Here is a 17,516-nt window from a genome sequence, read left to right as displayed (position 1 = left end):
GTCTCAGTCCAGAAGTTTTCATGGGCCAGTCTGCCAAGTTCAGCCTAGGAGCTGAGGCCAACATCTGAGTCTCAGCACACAAGCGTGAGAGAAGTCCTAGCTACTTCACGCTCGGAACTACAGCGTAGAGGCCTCCCTCCCTTTCCAGGGAGAGATGAGGCACGGATCAAACAACCCAGAAACACCGACCAGCTAGCAGCTGACCGCCTGGTGTCTCCAACCCGACGTCCGCCTCCTGCCTCTACCGGCAAAATCAAAATGCGATGACTTTAAATAGCCCTTGTCTCGACTGTTGAGGAACAGTTTTTGTTTGGTTTGGTCTGGTTTTGGTTTTGATTTTTTTTTCCATGCAAATTGTTGTTCTCTTTACTTAGTATAGAGTTGGTCTTCTGTGTATAAAGTTAATCAAAAATGGATCTTAGTGGAGAATGGGACTGGGAATGGGAGAGGGAGAGGGAGGAGGGGGAGGGGTGGGAGAACAGGTGGGAGGGCAGGTATGGTGGGAAGAATCACTATATTCCTAAAATTGTACTTATGAAATACATGAAGTCTGTATTCCTTAAATAAAAGTTTTCTTTGTGTGGGGGAGTAAAAAATTTAAAGAACGAAGGCTGTTTCTCAGTGTGCAATGTGCATTTGACAGCGCAAGTCATCACAAGTTAAACAGGCTTGTAAATGATACCAAGCCACTCTGTCCCCAAGTGAGCACGCCCTACCTCTAAGGTCTCCTGGAACACTTCAGACCTTTGTCTGGTTTGATAATAAATCTAAGAATGAGTGATTTAAAAAAAAAACATTGTAAGAAATGAAGAACCATTGACTTTTTGTTTCTGTGAATTGTTTTCAATGCCTCGTGAACACTGGAGAACACCCCACACACAGATCAGGGTTTGCGTATACAACTCCTGTCCTATTATCAACCAGACTTGAGACCACAAGGAAGCAGGGGGCTACAGGTGAGACTCTGCACAAACCAGAAAACCTTCAAAAGGATGACGCTAAGTGCAAATGTTCATTAGAAATCCAGCATCGCCAGAAAATGCAACAGTAAGATTAGTCTCTCCCTGAGCTCTGGTTTATAAAATAGTTTCCCATGAGAACTGAAAATTTGGATTTGTAGGGAACTTGAGTAAGGACCAGCCAATGATGGCCCATGTACCAAAGCCATCTGTCACTGGTCTTTGTAAGCAAATCTTGCTGGACAACCACATGCCCAGTAGTTTACATATTATCTGTGACTGCTGAACAGCAGAGTTGAATATTTGCATCAGGGACTGTATGGCCCACAAGACCCAACATTTTTACTATCTGACCTTTTCCAGATAAAGTCTGGAAACTTCTAAGCTAAATCATAAAATGCCAATTTATGCTGCTTAGATCCCTAAGGAATATTCAGAGATATTAATACATGAAAATTGGCCTCAGAATTTTGATATCACTGGAGTTCTAGATGGATGCAAACACAAAATCATTTTAAAGAAAAAGTTACAAGCTATTCCACATGTAATTCCCCCAGATAAAGCTCTATTGAAAGCTGAGCCTACAAACAAAGCCTATAAAACATATGAGGGAATAACACGCTATGAGCAAGAAGACACCACTAAAAGCAATTAACATCCCTAGGAACAGCAGATAGCAAAACAATCAACTTAAAAACACAATAGAATTAAAATACATGAAAATTCTTAGGTTTGAAAAACAGTTAAAAAGCCATTTTAAGTGGAGACGTGATGGCAGCATCCCCATATGGGATCCCGTTCGAATCCCATCTGCTTCACTTCCAGCCAAGATCCCTGCTAATGGTCTGGGAAAAGCCCTGGAAGATGGCCCGTGTTAGGGCCCCTACCACCCACATGGGAGTCCCAGATGAAACTCCTGAATTCAGCTTGACTCAGCCCTGCCCATTGTGGCCATCTGGGGAGTGAACCAGTTGATAGAAGACCTCTCTGTATCTCTTCCTCTCTCTCTGTGACACTGACTTTCAAATAAATAAATTAATCTTAAAAAAAAAACTAAAAGTAACCAAATATAACCTTTTAAATTTATAAAATATTCTTATTTATCATAATTTTTTTAATGTTAACAGTCTGGCCCAGACCTACCTATTGTAGCCATCTGGGCAGTGAACCAGCAAGTGGAAGATTTCTCCCTCTCTGTGTGTCTCTCTCTGTCTTTCTGTGTGTGTTTTTGTATCTCTTTCTCTCTGTTGCTCTGCCTTTCAAATAAATAAATAAATAAGTAAATAAAATCTTAACATTCAAAATTATTAATAATAGCTGTACATATTTATGGAATACAGTGTGACATTTCAGTTCATGCATATACTGATCCTGATCAAATCAGGAAAATCAGCATCTCCCCCTCTTTATTTTAGAATTACTTATTTATATGAAAGTAGGGTTACAGAGAAAGGGAGAGACAGAAAGACAAATCTTCCATCCACTAGTTTACTCCCCAAATGTCAGGAACACCAGGGCTGGGCCAGGCCAAAGCAAGAAGCACAGAATTCCATCCAGGTCTCCCACATGGGACCCAAGCACTAGGTCATCTGAGAGAAAGGTCTTCCTTCTGTTGGTTTACCCCCCAAACGGCCACTGCGCCGATCTGAAGCCAGGAGCCAGGTGCCTCCTCTTGGTGTCCCATGCGGGAGCAGGGACCAAGCACTTGGGCCATCCTCCACTGCCTTCCTGGGCCACAGCAGAGAGCTGGACTGGAAGAGGAGCAACCAGGACAGGCTCCGGCGCCCCAACTGGGACTAGAACCCAGGGTGCCAGCGCCGCAGGCAGTGTGGGAGGCAGGGCCCGTCTTCCACAACATGGCGCTGAGAGGAAAGTAAACAAATTTTACACAGCTGCTTCATCAATTTGACTAAGAAGCTGCAGGAGCTGATCCTACCTCTGATTGGAAGAGAACGGCGTGCTCAACACGTGGACAGTGGAGCACGGATTGGTGGGAGAGGACTATAAAGGGAGAGAGAGCCCCGGGGGGGGGGGGGTGGAGAGTTGGTTGGAGAGCTCGCTGGGGAGTTCGTTATCTCGTTCTTTCTTTCTTCTCTTTACTTGTTCTTGCTTTACTGTAGAAAAAACGACTGAAAGGGAATAACAGCGTCCGGTCCGGTGCCACTCCTCTGCGAGCAGAGGGGCGACAGGCAGCATCTTGACCGACCGCACCACGATGCCGGCCCTAACATTTCCTCCTCTTTGTCATTCTTTTTTATTGGAGCCGTGGGCCTGTCTCTGCTAACTGCTCAGAACATGTACAATAGTTTGTTGTGAACCACACACCCCTCAGGGCTGGGTGTCGCTCCCCCTCTTCGTGGAGGAACAACACAGGACCCTGCGCTGTTCTTTCATCTGCTCGGCCCTTCCCGGGTTTGCTGCTGGTTCTTCCCGGGTTGGCTACCGACCCTTCCACCTCCATGGAAGGGCAGCTCCCCCTGCCACTTTCCCCACTTCCGCGGGGGAGCGGCACACCACCGGCCGGCTCTCTCGGGGGCTGCTCAGATGTTCCTCAGGTGTTCCCCTTAGATGTTCCTGGTGCATGTTGTCTCTCTCCTCCTTTATAGTCCTCTTCCACCAATCCCAACTCTGCTACCCACACGCCGAGCACGCTGCTCTCCTCCAATCAGGAGCAGGATCAGCTCCTGCAGCTCATCAGTCAAACTGGCAAGAGGCAGCTGCGTAGTGGTTGTTTGGTCTCCCTCTCAGTGCCATATTGTGGGAGAGCAGATGCATAGAATAAGTCTTAATTCCAGTAACTTAGTCTAGTCTCAGTTGCTCCCCACACTGGGTAACACTCCTACCTATTCCTTCAGTCTAACTGATTTGACCCTCATTATCCAGCCTCACTCTAACCTAGACCCCTTCCTAGGCTCTATTAGTTACTATTCTGCATTCAGATTGACCTCTCTTAGCTTCTACATGTGAGGGAGACCATGTGGTGTTTGTCTTTCTCTGACTGGTTTATTCTACTTAACATAATGTCCTTTAGTTCCATCCTTTTTATTGCAAATGACAGTATTTCATTTTTTATGACTGAATAATATGCCACTGTGTGTGTATCACTTTTTATTAGACATTATTATACATTTATCTATTAATGTAAACCTTGGTTGATTCCTTATCTTTGAAATTTATACATGATTTTTTCATAGTGTGCATTTTCTACCAACTTTTTACAGACTGTGTGTGTGTATGTGTGTGTGTGTGTATCAAGAAAACACTAAAGGATGGGCATTGTGACACCACATTGTGAGTTAAGCCACCACCTGGAATCCCCATATCCCAAATGAAAATGCATCCCATTTCAGAGTGCCTGGTTAAAGTCCTGGTTCTTCTGCTTCTGATCCAACTTCCTGTTAATGGGTTCTGTAGGGTAACAGATGATGGCTCAAATATTTGGTTCCCTGCCACCCACATGGAAGATCCATATGGAATTCTGAGCTCCTGGATGCAATGTGGCCCGGCCATGGCTATTGCAAACATTTGAGGAGTGAAGCAGCAGATTAAAGATCTCTCTCCTTTTTCTCCTTCTCTCACTCTTTCTGAAACCCTACCTTTTAAGTAGAAAAAATAAACCATATTAAAAAAAATAAAAATAAATTTGCATTTTTATAAAGTTATTTAAGGAAACATTAAGCAAAAGAAATGGCTTAAATGCAAAAAAAAAATTAAAAAGCAGTAGTAGAGTTGAAGAGAGTCATTTAAGGAAGAGAGAATAAATTCACCAGGAAGATTATTACAATTGTACATGAACTTATCTGACCTTAACAATATACCTAAATGGGGGCCGGTGCTGTGGCTCAGTGGGTTAATGCCCTAGCCTGAAGCACCGGCATCCCATATGGGCGCCGGTTCAAGCCCACGCTGCCCCACTTCTGATCCAGATCTCTGCTGTGGCCTGGAAAAGCAATAGAAGATGGCCCAGGTCCTTGGGCCCCTGCACCTGCATGGGATACATGAAAGAAGAAGCTCCTGGCTCCTGGCTTCGGATTGGCACAGCTCCAGCCATTGTGGCCAATTGGGGAGTGAACCATCAGATGGAAGACCTCTCTATCTCTCTTTGCCTCTCCTCTCTCTATATAACTCTGACTTTCAAATAAATAAATAAATCTCTAAAAATACATACCTCAAAACCTGGACTAAATTTTTTTAATTCCTAGGAAAAATAGTCAAATCTATAGTCATAGTGAAGAATTTAACATACATCTCAACAAATGATAGGCTAAGCAGGAAAAAATAATTAAAATAATAGTGAAAATATCAACAAAATAATAAACAAACCTAATTAACAAACATCTATAGAAGCCTGCACCCCACAATTAGAAAACGGATTTTCCTCTTAAGTACACATGGAACACCTACAGAAGCTGATCACGCTAATTTGAGCAGGAATTCTCAGCCAATGTGATTGAATCATTATCATCTCGACCATGTTCTGTGACCATAAAGCAATAAAATTAGAAGAAAACATCCAAAAGTACACTGAAAAGAAAGCCATGCACTCAGCGCTCCAAAGCTTCTGAACGTGAGTACAAACAAATCTTTGTGAGTCAGCATGTTCCCTTCCCCTCCTGGAAGTCATCAAAAACCAATAAGGAGAAACAAAGCCATTTTGCAAACTCAAAAATTTCTGTGAAGCTAAGCGACAGAAGCCACAAGCTACAAATTATGTACGGAAGCTGCCAATCGCCACTGGTTTGGGACAAAAAGCCACTCAAGAGGGATGGAAGAGGAGGGAAGAGGAGGGGAGGGGAGGGGAGGGGAGGGGAGGGGAGGGGAGAGGAGAGGAGAGGAGAGGAGAGGAGAGGAGAGGAGAGGAGAGGAGAGGAGAGGAGAGGAGAGGAGAGGAGAGGAGAGGAGAGGAGAGGAGAGGAGAGGAGAGGAGGATGGCCGTTTAACCCAGGGGAAAACTCCAGTGACAATGCATTTCCGAGGGGACGGCGGGGTGGGGAAACAGCAGGTGACGGGGTGACCCCTGCTTGCAACAGCAAGTGTGGGACCCTGAAGGAGCAGGGGCAGGCAGAAGGCCGCGGGGTTCCTGCGTGGCTCAGGTAAAGCGAGAGGCACTGCGCACACAGAGGAGTCACAGAGGTGGTCTGCAGCCACCAGAATGTGTCTTTCAAGGGTACAAACTACACACAGGGATAAACACACAAGAACTCAGGAATCATTGTGCCCATCAGTCTTCCTGAGAACACTGATAAAGGATGAATCTCAGCCAACCAAGTTAGGAAAATAACAGAAAAAAATTAGCTGAGATATTTAAATATAGAACAAAGATATACGCAGATGCAAGGACTGAGGTGGCGGGCTAATGTGTGCTCTGTCCCCTGAAATAGGAAGGCTTCAGTTAGTAGAATTGTAGAAAGACAGGAAGTAGAAATCTCCAAGATTAGAATAAGTTCATTAAATGTTTAACCTAAAATAACTGGGAGCTTTAAAATATAGCTTAGAGCTAATAGTGTAATTAAAGTATAAACATTCCTAATATGCCGCAATAGGACAAAACTATGAATAATCATATTAATAAGCAAAAATAGGTGGTTAAGGAATAGGACTGGAGAGAAAATGCAAACAAGCTAATTTTATGATTGTTCTTGGAAGGGAACTCATAAATATTCTTTAAGAAAATAGAGTTTTGAGGTAATTATGTGATGGAATAAAAGTAACCTTAGAATACAAATCACAACTTTACTAATTATCAAAGGAATTGAGCAAAGAAACAAAGCTAACAGGTCACACAGTAAGTAATATATTTTTAATAGACTGTAATTTGTAGAGTAGTTTTAGGTTCATAGAATGGAAAATAGAGGTTTCCAGTATCATTCCTGCCCCAACATGCAGTCTCCCCTGCCATCAACATCACTGCACCAGAGTGGAACATTTGTGACCAACAAAAAACCTTCATGGATAGGTCACTCTTACCCAAAGTCCTTGGTTTACATCAGAGTTCAGCCTTGCTGTTGTACATTGTAAGGGTTTAGACAAATGTGTACTGACATGTATCTACCACTCAAGTATCATAGAGCTCCACGTCACTGTCCTAAAAATCCTTTGTGTCCTGTCTGTCCATCCCTCCCACACTCCCTCCCAATGCCTGGCAATCACTAATTCTTTGACTGTCTCTGTCATCAGGCCTTTTACAGAATGTCACATAGTTGGAACCACACAGTGTGTATCCTCTTAAGACTGGTTTCTTTCACTTAGTAATATGCATTTAAGGATTGTCTGAGTCTTCTCATTACTTGATACCCCATTTCTTTTTATTCCAGTGTCTGGATGTACTGTAGCTTATCTATCTATTCACACTATTGAAAAACATCTTGATTGCATCCCAGTTTTGGAAATTAGAAATAAAGCTGCTATAAGCAGCTGTATGTGCAGGCTTTTATGGACATCAGCTTTCAGTTCCTTTGGGTATTATGCACAATAGCTGCATCATATGGTAAGAGTTTACTCAGTTTTGTAAGAAACTGCCAAATTATCTTAAAAATATTTTAAAAACATAAAAGCAAAACAAAACATTACACAGTATGACACAAATAAGATAAGCATCACTTTCATATTAACAAATATAAAAAAAAGTTTAACTCACCAATTATTTTAAAACACTGATTTTCAGATTAAATCACAGAACAAAACCAAGAAAGTTTAATCAAGAAATGCAATACAGAGGCATCAATCCTGTGTCCAGTAAAATAATAAAATAATATTCAAATAATGACAAACTGTTAAATGAAAGTCCAAAGAACACACTTTAAAATAGCACAGAGTGAAACACACAATGAAGATACGGAAGTTAAGACTATGTATCAGGGCCAGCACCTTTGCGCAATAGGTTAATCCTCCGCCTACAGTGCTGGCATCCCATATGGGCACTGGTTCTAGTCCCGGCTACTCCACTTCCAATCCAGCTCTCTGCTATGGCCTGGGAGAGCAGCAGAAGGTGGCCCAAGTCCTTGGGTCCCTGTACCCGCATGGGAGACCAGGAAGAAGCACTTGGCTCCTGGCTTTGGATCTGCACAGCTCTGGTCACTGTGGCCATCTGGGGAGTGAACCAATGGAAGGAAGACTTTTCTCTCTGTCTCTCCCTCTCACTGTCTGTAACTCTGCCTCTCAAATAAATAAATAAATAAATAAAATCTTCATTAAAAAAAGACTACGTATCAAGCAGTGAATCAGCAACAGTCACAAAGTAAAATGAAATGCATGGAAAAGTTAACAGAAATAGTAGATGTAGGATAATTTAAATGTATCTCTCTCAATTGATCATGGGTCAAATCTACCAAAATAACAAAAATGGCTATAGAAAAATTAATTTATGTAATTAATAAGGTATATCCTATTGATATGGTCACATTCTATATCCTAATAGTAGAAAACAGGTTTTAAATGTCTATGAAACATTTACTGAAGAAACGACAATTAGGCCTTACTACAGATTATTAATATTCAATGCATTAAAGATGGACCTTTTGAGGGCTAGCGCTATGGCATACTAGGCTAAGACCCCATCTACAGTGCTGGCATCCCATATGGGTGCTGGTTCATGTCCCAGTTGCTCCTCTTCCAATCCAGCTCTCTGCTGATAGCCTGGGAAAGCAGTAGAAGATGGCCCAAGTGCTTGGACCCCCACACCCCCATGGGAGACCTGAAAGAAGCTCCTGGTTCTGGCCATTGTGGCCACTAGGGAGTGAACTAGTGGATGGAAGACCTGTCTCTGTCTCCCCCTCCGTCTGTAGCTCTACCTCTCAAATAAATAAACAAAACCTTAAAAAAAAAAAAAAAAAGATGGACCTTTTTACAAATGGTGCTAGAACAATTGGCTGTCCACATGGAAACAGATCAGATTCAATCACTACACAAATTACATGTTCATTAGAGCTTTCAAAGTTACTTTAAAAAACTAAAATGTCAGCCGGTGCAGCGGCTCACTAGGCTAATCCTCTGCCTGTGGCGCCGGCATACCGGGTTCTAGTCCTAGTTGGGGCGCCAGATTCTGTCCCGGTTGCTCCTCTTCCAGGCCAGCTCTCTGCTGTGGCCTGGGAAGGCAGTGGAGGATGGCCCAAGTGCTTGGGCCCTGCACCAGCATGGGAAACCAGGAGAAGCACCTGGCTCCTAGCTTCAGATCACCGTGGTGCACCAGCCACAGCAGCCATTGGGGAGTGAACCAATGGAAAAGGAAGACCTTTCTCTCTGTCTCTCTCTCTCACTGTCCACTCTGCCTCTCAAAAAATAAAAAAAAAAAACTAAAATGTCTGAAAAGCAATTATATAAACCTTTCTTCCTGATGAAAAATCATATATTGAAGTAGATGCAGAAAAACATAAATGTTGAGGGGAAATATTGATAAATGTATTGACATTAAAATTAAAAATGAATATATATATCAAAAGATGTTACAGAAAAGGGAAATGAAGCTACAAATAAGAAAAAGCAGATGTAACCACTGCAGTCTATGATGGATATATATGCATAGTACCTTGGCCATTCACCTGTAAGTCAATGTGAAAAAAATAAATGACTCAATATGAAAACGCACAAATGATAGAGCAGGTGTCTCGTAGAAGAGGAAACCCAGATGAAAATAAACATATGGATAGATTTAACCTCACTCAAGAAAATACACATTGAAACATGTTTAACTTAATTTTCATTTTTTACTTGAAATACAAATTAAAAGAATGAGAAACATTTCAGACTTCAGATTGGCTAATGTTTAAAAAATTTATGTGTTTACTATTTGCTGCCTTCTTGAACTGTGACATCTTGGAGCCTGACCAGGGAATAACTGTCCTTTCCCACGATAGATGATTTGTAGAGACAGCTCCCTCATGAGCATGCATTCTGTGTACAAGCTAGAATCCTGAGCCCAAACTCCAAACCACCTCCTCCATCTGGCTGGTACACCCCAGGAGGCACTCATCACCCAAGCCCAGCTCCCAGACAACTAGAGCCCCACCACCTAGGCTTCTGAACTCACAAAAATTACCCAGATTGCAGACAGCTGTTTGGCTTGGTGGTTAAGACACTGGCTAGGATGCCTGCATCCCAATATCAGAGTGCCTGGATTCCACCTCTACCTCCTGATTCCAGCTCCCAGGGCAGACTCTGTCTGGGAGGCAGCAGTGATGGTTAAGTAGCTAGACTTCTATACTCACAAGGGAGACCTGGATTGATTTTGTGGATCCTGGGGTCATCCGCCAGGCAAGAGCCACTGCAAGCATTTAGAGAACAAGCAGATGGGTGTCCTCTCTCTCTCTCTCTCCCCCACTCTCTCCCCTGTACTTCTCAAATAAATAAATTTTTAAAAATTTAAATTACTCTAAGCAACCAATCTGAAAACTACTGACGTGCCTTGCCTTGCCTTGCCTTGCCTTTTCCAGGTAAACCACAATAAAGGCTCTTACCCAAGCCACCCCCTCTCTCCCCCTGCCTCCTGACCAACACTGGGGCTTCCAGACATAGCCCCTGGCATGGGCCCTTCTTTTGGCAGGTAACAAACCACCTTTTCAATGGCAGTCATCTCCAATCTGGGGGCAACATCATATGTGAACATATGAAAACCTGCTGACACCAAGTATTTATAGCAAGTTTGAAGAAATCCCACCTCTTCCACAGCAGCTGGTAACAATATAAGTCATTAAAATCACTTAAGACAACAATTGGAAACACCCAGTGATATAAAGATTTTCAAATCCTTCCAACTGCCAATTCTTCTAGAAAAACTTACTCATCTCCACCTCCCGCCATAGGAAGAATCTGTTGATAACACTTTTTTCAAAGGACAAAAAAAAGTGGAGACAACTTGACTGTACCTGAGTAGGAGAACGGGAAAGTAAATTGATACAAGAGCACACTGTGTAGTTAAAATGATCGAATACAACAACATGAAAAAAGTCTCAAAAGCAATTAATGAATATGTTGATATCTATATCTATGCAGTACAATTGTCGGGGAACGGGACAGCCTGGCCAGCTGTGCCCCTCCCGACAAGAAGTTTAGTGCTGGGCTTTTTCCACCCTGCCCGTTGCTAATTGCAAGATCCTGTTTTGACTTTAAGCATCCTGTTATTGCATGTTTCCCACACTTAGTTGGTAACATGTTTTCCGTGAATCATATATAAATAGGTGGACGGTGGGCGGGAGTGAATGAATGAACGCTGGTAAAAGACGGGGAGTGAATGAACGCTGGTAAAAGACGGAGTGATGAATGAACGCCGGTAATAGGCGGAGTTGTGAATGAACGCTGGTAACAGGCGGGAGTTATGAATGAACGCCGGTAACAGGCGGGAGCTGTGAATGAATGCTAGTAGTAAGCGGGAGTGGTGAATGAAGGAGTTGTGAATGAATGCCGGTAACAGGGCGGGCATTCGCGACATGTAACGCGAGTCTGCTGAAAAATAAAGTGGAAGCTGAAAAGCCGATAAACGCGTCTGGTGTCTCCGAGGTCTCGCCGGCGTTAACCTATCCGGAAGGTGTACGCCTGCATACAATAACATTTATGCATTCGTTAACCAAAATATCATTTATAAATCTATTCACATACAGGAAATGCAGAGATAACTGTGGAACGCTACATACCCACTACACGGGTTGGCTGGGACTCTGAGGAAGGCGGAGGTGGAATGGGATGAGGAGCAGGTGGGCAGCACCTGTGATATATTTTTTTCTTTCCCTAAACAGGAAGGCTATATTTGAAGCAAATTATTAATGTGTATTAAGCATGAGTAGTAAGTAGATAGGCACCCTTTTATTATTTTCTATTTAAAACATTTAATATTTTTCTCATTGAAGTACTCCTATTTTTCCTCCTGAAATACCTGTAGCTTATCATTTTAATCTTAAAGAAAAATAAGCTCATGTTTCAGATTTAGCATGTCACCAGCACACAGACACTGCATATGGATAGTTCTTTGGAGATAGCTCTCTTCACTAGGGTAGTGGCTAGGACTGTGATTTTTAACTAAACTTGGTCTCTCTCCCACTCTTGTACAATGCAACAGATTCAAACGCTGGCCAGAGGCACAGCTGGGCAGTCCCAGGAGGTCAGCTGTAGGAACTCACTTTCCCCAGTTCTAGCCACTTCACCTGCCCTGGGTCTCTCCCCACCTCTACCCACACCTTCATCCTGCTCCTGCTCCTCTCTCCTCGTCCTTGGCTGAGTGCATAGGTCAGGATTTATTCCTCCTGAAGCTAATGTTCCTGGGAAGGCAGTGCATGATGGCCCGAGTGCTTGGGGCCCTGTCACCCATTTGGAGACCCAGATGGAGTGCCAGACTCCTGATTGCAGCCATCTGGGTAGTTAACCAGCAGATGGAAGATCTCTCTCCTTCTGTGTCTTCATCTTCCTCTGACACTCTGCCTTTTGAACGAATGAATGAATGAATAAATAAATATTAATATTAAAAATTACACATAGAATTACCATCGATCTGGTGATTATATTCCTGGGGACACACTCCTACAGCATGGAAAGCACAGCCTCAGAAACTGTGTCCATAGCATCAGACTCACAGCAGCCACAAGGCACAGGCTATACAAGGATTCCTTCCACAGACAAAGGGAGCACAGCGTAGTCCAGCCTTGGAATGGAAGATTATTCAGCCTTCAAAAGGGAGGGAATTCTGATGCATGTCACGACACGGGTGAACCTTGAAGACATCACGTTCAGTGAAAAAAGACATCATGAAAATGAGTGAGCAGCTCAAGCCTGACGGGCACTGAGTTTCAGCTGGGGACAATGAAATCTCTGGAGGCAGATGTCAGTGATGGTTCCATAACAGTGTGAATGCCGCTGACCTGCGTACATAAAAAAGGCTGAATGGGTAAATTCTGTGTGTTCTGTGTGTGTGTGTGTGTGTGTGTGTTACCACATTTATAAAAAGGAAAGACTTCGATCTTATTCCGACAGGGTCATAGTCAAAGTGGAAGTTCTCTCCTCCCTCCAGAGAAAGGTACCTCCTTCTTTGATGGCCCGTTCGTTCCACTGGGATCTCACTCACAGAGATCTTCCATTTAGGTCTTCTTTTTTTTTTTTTTTTTTTTTTTTTTTTGACAGGCAGAGTGGACAGTGAGAGAGAGAGAGAAAGGTCTTCCTTTGCCGTTGGTTCACCCTCCAATGGCCGCCGCGGCCGGCGCGCTGCGGCCAGCGCACCGCACTGATCCGATGGCAGGAGCCAGGAGCCAGGTGCTTTTCCTGGTCTCCCATGGGGTGCAGGGTCCAAGCACTTGGGCCATCCTCCACTGCACTCTCTGGCCACAGCAGAGAGCTGGCCTGGAAGAGGGGCAACCGGGACAGAATCCGGCGCCCCGACCGGGACTAGAACCCGGTGTGCCGGCGCCGCTAAGAGGAGGATTAGCCTAGTGAGCCGCGGTGCCGGCCTATGTCTTCCTTTTTTTTCCCCCCAGGGTGTCTTGGCTTTCCATGCCTAAAATACTCTCATGGGCTCTTCACCCATAGCCGAATGCCTTAAGGGCTGATTCTGAGGCCAGAGTGCTATTTAGGACATCTGCCATTCTATGAGTCTACTGTGTATCCCACTTCCCATGATGGATCGTTCTCTCCCTTTTTGATTCTATCAGCTAGTATTAGCAGACACTAGACTTGTTTGTGTGATCCCTTTGACTCTTAGACCTATCAGTGTGATCAATTGTGAACTCAAAAGGCTTCCATAACCTTGGCAACTCATGACTAGAGCCTAGGGAGATTACTGACACCATAAACAAGAGTGTCAAATTGTTAAGTCAACAACAGGAGTCACTGTGTACTTACTTCTCATGTGGGATCTGTCCTTAGTGTGTTGTCCAATGTGAAATAATGCTATAACTAGTACTGAAACAGTATTTTACACTTTGTGTTTCTGTGTGGGTGCAAACTGATGAAATCTTTACTTAATATATACTGAATTGATCTTCAGTATATAAAGATAATTGAAAATGAATCTTGATGTGAATGGAATGGGAAGGGAGCGGGAGATGGAGGGGTGTGAGTGGGAGGGAAATTATGGGGGGGAAGCCATTGTAATCCATTAACTGTACTTTGAAATTTATATTTACTAAATAAAAATAAATAAATAAATAAAAAGGAAAGACTGCAGTACTTCAGTCTTAAATGAGTAGGTGCAAGTCACAAGGGCAGAGGACAATTTTTGAACAATTCTTATATTCGGGAGTGGATGGTCTCAGTCACTATTGACTAGAACCTTCTCTTCCCTTACAAACTACAATGGGTGCTCAATGGTGCACGTGGAGGACAAATCAGTAGAAAAGCAACTGTAAGGAAGAGTGAGCATTGCCATGGGAAGGCCGGTATGAGCCAGCATATCACAACAATGTCCAGAGGAGCTGCCCACACCTGCAGACAGCCAACCTGCAGCCTGTGTGGAACACAGTCAACCCATCCAGGCTGAACCATCTGAAGAGGGGTTGTATCAGGGACGGGGCGAGGAGAGGGGGCATTGTCATCCAAGTCACATTTGCCCACTTCTTTGAGTAGATGTGACATTCCCTTAAAATTTGGGTTTTGGGATGATGTAAGAGTTTGGTGTTTTCCTCCAAAAGATATATGCAAAATCTCCTTCTCCTTAAGCACAGCTAGGGAATGTCGTTAATAACATGAGCTGACATTGCAGAAAGCATTTGTTGACTTGGAAAGGGCAGACTCCTCACAGTGGAAACTTTTCCTTTTAGAGGTGATAAGGCCCTTCCTTTGGGCCCTGTTCAGGTAGTGTGGGGGCGAACCATAGAAACTATTTTTAGTGATACTACTTTTTCTTTTCACAGAAGGCAAAATGAGATTGCAATGAGTATAAAGTTATTGCTTCCATCTTTGGTCTAATGTTAGCATCCCTAATATCAGAAATGGTCCAGGATGCAGAATATTTTTCTAGGCTGTCATTCCAGTACCTTCTCTCATCTCTGGAGGAAGAAGAGCATGGTGATGTACTCACCCCCACATACACACTGGGGGCAGATGATTCTGTAATGGTAACGAAAGTTCCTTTTTGGGTAAAGTCCTTTGTAACAAGTTGGGCCTGTCTTGTTAGGTAAACCATTTCCCTCAGAAAATCTGCCCTTCTTGGCACTTACCCAGGCAGGAGAGTGCCAGGTGGGCAAATGTCGGGCACTGCTTTGGAGGTTTGTCCCTTTATGTCAGCACGAACAACCACAGCGTCAGAATGTGCTTGCCTGAGCACAACCGGGAACTCCAGAAGGAAAGGTAACTAACAGTATGATGCGTCATAAAAAAATTCAGAGGATTTGACACACTGCACACTGATATTTCCAAATAGCAAAGAAAACCCAAGTATCTACAGCTGGGAGTTACTGTATATGATGTACAAAGATTTTAGTCACATTTATAGGGAACAGAAACACATATTCAAAAGTAAAAATACAATCAACACAGAAAAAAACACACCCTAAAAATTAATCTCAGCCTCAATAAAACATTACATTCCATGTATGTCCTTTTAATGTTTTCAGTGTGTTTATTATGTGTGGTTATTTATATATATATATATATATGTATATATTTTTAGAGATGTCTGGTTATACATCATATGTTTTTGTCAATTTTTTGCTAGTGATACATTATATTTTCCATGTCAAGTAACAGCACTCTTTAAAATAATGTCATAGAGGCCTGCACTGTGGCATAGTGGGTAAAGCCACGGCCTGCAGTGCCAGTGTCCCACATGGGCGCCAATTTGTGTAGTGGCTGCTCCACTCCCAATCAGCTCTCTGCTATAGCCTGGGAAAGCAATAGAAGATGGCCCAAGTCCTTGGGCTCCTGCACCCACGTGGAAAACCCAGAAGATGCTCCTGGCTCCTGGCTTTGGATTGGCACATTTCCGGCCATTGCGGCTATCTGGGGAGTGAACCAGCGGGTGGAAGACCTCTCTCTCTCTCTCTCTCTCTCTCTCTCTCTCTCTCTTTGCCTCTCCTTCTCTCTCTGTGTAACTCTGACTTTCAAACAAATAAATAAATCTTGAAAAATAATAATGCCATAATACATAATATTGTTGGCCATAGATTTAGAAAAGTAACACCATAATTTACTTAAGCAATTCCTCTATGGTTCAAAACTTAAGATTATTTCCAGCATTCCATTTTAATAAGTAAGGCTAAGACAAATGTACTTGCATACACATCTTTATGCAATTTTGTAATTATTTCCTGAGGATAAATTCATAGAAGTAGAATTATTATGTGAATTCCTCTACTTTGTTAACTTTTTATTTAGAAAAATGACAAACCTACAGAAAAACTGTAACCAAAGCTCCGTTAATATTGTTTGCCATTCATCTGGAGTCACCCATTAACATTTCTACACATTGGCTTTCACTTCCCTCTCATTTTCTCACTTCCTACCCCCTCCACCCCATGGTATTTTGCCCCAATATACTTTACCATCTCTTTCTCAAACACAGCATCTCCTCCAAACCCGCAATAAATTATACTTAAACTCAGGAAAATTAGAGTTGACAGCACTCTCTTATCTAGCACTCCAACCAGGTTCAAATTGCCTCAGTTGTTCCAAAGATATGGTGCTGATTTTTCTATCCACGGGACAACCAAAGATCAGGTGTTGCGACAAGCTGCACATCTCTACACACTGGTAACTCCAAGGATTTTTTAAATGAAATTGAACTTCCTCAGGCCACTTCTTTGCAGAAGGCCCCTCTGTTTAGATTTGCTTGAGTCTTTACTTATGATTCAATTCAAGCTAAGTGCGTTTTGGCAGCACTACAGGTATTTAATAGGTGTTAGGCCCTCGAGGTTTTACAGTGGGAGACCCACACGATCGGTTTGTTCCATCACAGTTCATGTTAAGTTTGATCATTTGGTTAAAGTGTTGTCTGCAGATTTTTCCCACTATAATTGTACCATTTTCCTTTACCTTGAAAGGTAATCCATGGGACAACATAGTTTTTTAATGTTGTGGTTACCTGTTGCCAAGTTGGCCCATTCCTAAGCAGTAAGTAGAAGCTGGACATATTATTCACTGGACAAGGATATGTGGCAATTGGCTGGAAGTTTTATGTGGTCCTAAAAGATTAATTCACTGTGTTTTTTTGAGGAAGTACATGCTTATATACTTTAGTTTCTTACCAAGGAAGCCAGGTGCTACAAATGGTACCTTCGTTCGATCTCTTTCCATGAGAGGTGAATGCTTGTGATCCGCTGTTGTTTCTTTCCTATAAAGCAAGAGCCTGATAATGAAAAGACGCCTGGGCTGCTGTGCTTGAGTCAATTTAAGAAACCAATAAATGAGGAATGAGGCAGGACACCGGAGTCTTCCTCAGAAGAGCATCGCCAGACAGCCGCCAGTCAGCACCTTCTATTAGAGGGTACAGACAACTACAAGTAAGCAAGTAGTGGGCATAGTAATACCTTGACTACAGTTCACTGTGGGAACAAAGAAAACCAGGCTTTTGGTTCCGTGACAAAGGACAGTGAGGTGATCCGTATCATGCAGAACATTTTAAACTATGTCACAAGAATCCAGAGT

At 43.0% G+C, this 17,516-nt stretch overlaps 1 long non-coding RNA gene across 1 annotated transcript in view; it reads right to left on the bottom strand.

Moving 5' to 3' along the window:
• Positions 1 to 11,650, bottom strand: part of LOC127487367 (uncharacterized) — a 412,078-nt gene extending 400,428 nt beyond the window's left edge. The window contains exon 1 of the long non-coding RNA XR_016212236.1: positions 11,585 to 11,650. This is a non-coding gene — a long non-coding RNA (uncharacterized LOC127487367). The remainder of the gene's footprint in view (positions 1 to 11,584) is intronic.
• Between the last annotated feature and the right edge of the window lie 5,866 nt (positions 11,651 to 17,516).

Source organism: Oryctolagus cuniculus, chromosome 8 (assembly GCF_051225735.1).
Source record: "Oryctolagus cuniculus isolate XC-2025 breed Fujian yellow rabbit chromosome 8, ASM5122573v1, whole genome shotgun sequence".
In the NCBI taxonomy this organism is placed as follows: Eukaryota; Metazoa; Chordata; class Mammalia; order Lagomorpha; family Leporidae; genus Oryctolagus; species Oryctolagus cuniculus.
This window is presented reverse-complemented; position numbering and strand designations above follow the sequence as displayed.